This window comes from Ixodes scapularis, unplaced genomic scaffold (assembly GCF_016920785.2).
Source record: "Ixodes scapularis isolate PalLabHiFi unplaced genomic scaffold, ASM1692078v2 ptg003762l_1__unscaffolded, whole genome shotgun sequence".
Lineage (NCBI taxonomy): Eukaryota > Metazoa > Arthropoda > Arachnida > Ixodida > Ixodidae > Ixodes > Ixodes scapularis.
In genome coordinates this window covers 23,523-26,409 of record NW_024610352.1, presented here as the reverse complement: position 1 = coordinate 26,409, position 2,887 = coordinate 23,523, and the positions used below count along the sequence as shown (strand labels likewise).

The 2,887-nt window shown below is 44.6% G+C and overlaps 1 non-coding gene across 1 annotated transcript; it reads left to right on the top strand.

Annotated features, from left to right (window-relative positions):
* Window positions 1-558: 558 nt before the first annotated feature.
* Window positions 559-631, top strand: Trnav-cac. Its single transcript has one exon. It is a non-coding gene; the product is annotated as a tRNA-Val (tRNA).
* The last annotated feature ends 2,256 nt before the right edge of the window (window positions 632-2,887 follow it).

The following is a 2,887-nucleotide window of genomic DNA, read 5'->3' as shown; positions in this document are numbered from 1 at the left end:
AAAATGGCGGCCGACGGAGTTTTCGAATACATGGGGCTCTATGGCACCAAAAACAGAAAACGGGCAAAAACGGGCTCCATTTTCCCATTGAACTTTTCAGAAAATCAGTTATAACTTTGGAATTGATTAAGTTATCGGATCGGTCTGAAACTTTGCCATCTGGTTGTGACCTCTAGCGCTACCTTTGGGCAGAGAATGAGCGTTCGGCGATGCCTAGTTTATTTTTGCGGTAAAAAAAAACCTGTATTTTTTTTTGTGACACCCTGTATATATATATATATATATATATATATATATATCTTTTTTTTGTGTTGGGTAGGGATGGTTTGTTTTGTTATTAGGTATACGAAAGGGTGCTGGAGTGTCGGCGCATGGACATATACACGACGTCTACAAATACGTTTTTGCGCACTCCGACGTTATACGCACGATTAAGATTACTGTCAATCGTTTTAGTTTTGTTCTGACATCAAAAAAGCAAGCCTACAGCACAAATGCAAAACGTTAGATGGAACGGCAGAATGAAAATCTTGCTTTTCGAACAGTGCTCCAACCCCGGTTTCCGTGGTGTAGCGGTTATCACGTGCGCCTCACACGCGCAAGGTCCCCGGTTCGATCCCGGGCGGAAACATCTTTTTCATTTTTAGTTTTTTTCCCTGCTTTTGCTCATTAACATAATTCTGCGTTTTCTTCGTTTTTTTTTTTTTTCAACGACTTTTTTAACGTTTGCTAAGTTGTATCTTGTTCTGATGGTTGTGTCTACATTGTCCTCCGTGGGTCCTCGTATAGGGTTGCCCTTCCTCTTTTATGCACATAATTCAAGGGTTCAAAACTCCCAAAGTCTTCACTGGGTTTTGCTCATTTTCCTGTTGGAGCCATCCGGCTTAACCTTGATCTTCTTTTGTGTGCTTTTCCGTTTAAAATCGAAAACAACTTGAAGAAAAAAACATTTTTTTTGGTAGGGTGAGTTTAAAATGAAAAATAAAATTCCCTCGTTCAGGAAATGATGTCACGGACGTGAAAATAAAAATTAAACCCGAAGACGAAAAACGCTATTTATGCCCCGTTTCATATTTGCACGTGCTGTTTCGTTTGGTTTGGCTTGGCGCCCATCTGTATTTTTTCATCTTCCTTTTGAACCGTCGCTTCTCGCCATCTTTTCATTCTACCTGACGCCTGTTCTCATGTATTGTTGTTGGCCGGTCGTCACGTGGAAACTTGAACGTTCTCGAGCGTTCCGGCCATGCGCTGACAATTCTCGAATGTACCGTGACTGCGCATAAATAGAGCCAGGTCGCACACAGATGCACTCGATTCGCCCACCGCCACCAGCGCTTGTCAGCCTTGCTGCTTCCTTCGAGTTACTTTCTGTGGGCACCAGTTCGCTCGATAAATATGAAGTAACCAGATTCCCGCATCATTACTAACTATTCTATCAATAGATGTATTTAGAAAAGCTCTAACTACTCATTTTTGCTAGGATTATGCCGGACTAACATTTATAACCAAGTTGCCTTGTTGTTTGAATTTTATGCAGAGCCGATATGTTATGTCCACCCCCTGTGTAATGTCCCTGGGCCCCGAGGGTATTGAAATAAATAAATAAATAAAAATTTAGTAAACGCAAAGAGTGGCCACTGAAGCCCTATCGCGGCACAACTGTTTGGATTCACAACGCCCGCCAGCCGGCGCAGTGGTCTTGTACCATTAGCACGCATCCTATTTGTACCATTAGGAAACCATAATTGTACCATATTTGTACCACAAGAAAATAGCTTTACTTTGATTTACATATTTATATACCTATTAGTAGCTTCGAACGTTTAAAAAAAATATGACAACGACTGCGACTGGGGTTTCGGCAAGACGCACGACTCGGCAGCCGCAATAACGTCAGCCAAGGTGGCGGGGTGCGAATGCGGCGTGTTGTTGCAGTCACCGCGTGGAGTTCCCGACGTTCTTTCTCTGTGGCGAAGGTGAAACGGTGAAAGCGCTACCACGTCGAGAGCGTCTCTTGAGCGTCAGCTGCGTCGCGGAAAGGCTTTTCCTTGTCTCCCATAAATTCGAGCGAGCTGACACTACAAACACGAACGTGCTGTCTTGAACGACGCTTTCACTTCACTAGCGTGCATGCATTACGGGTTTGTCTGAACGCTTGAAGCGTCGAGCTAGCTCTCGTAGGTCTTCTTTTGCTTTGCGATTTTGGCCCTAGAGCGGCGCGATTTCTGCCGTCGCGGCGCTCGTGCCGCTCAACCGCTGGTGCTGGCCAGAGCGCCGCGACGGCAGAAATCGCGCCGCTCTACCGCCAAAACCGCTGCATGTGAAACACGCTATAGACCTTTACCCAAGCATCAAGGAGAGAGAGAGAGAGAGAGAGAAGTGTTGAAAAGAAAGGAAGCCTGGAAATGCATCAAGGAAAATGCATGGGATTGGTGTTCCACGCGCCACACGCTCACGCCTTTCCCGCATAAAAGATTCGAAGTAAATAATCCAAAAAAGCTTTGACGAACGCGCGTGCAAGATGCCATTTGTTTTAGGTATCTGCTTTAGAAAAGTTACTACTCCTGACGCCAGCACGTGCGGCGCGTGCATCACAAATCCCTGCATTCTCCTTGATGCTTGGGTAATATAGCTAGAGGTCTATTTGGTAGTTGGTAATTAAATATCTAAATAATATTACCGCTCTATCTTGTATCTCCTTCCCTCTCTGTGTGTGTGCGCTAATACCGTTTGCCTCCTTCGCTCGTCTTTACGGCCAAATGGAGTACACCATTTCTAGGAACGCCTGCAGAACGTTTATCTTTGTTATAGTTATCTTTGCGGTCAATAACAATTTGTGCGTTACTCAATTATCTCGCACGGTTGTCCCCTTCTTTTCTCTGTTGAA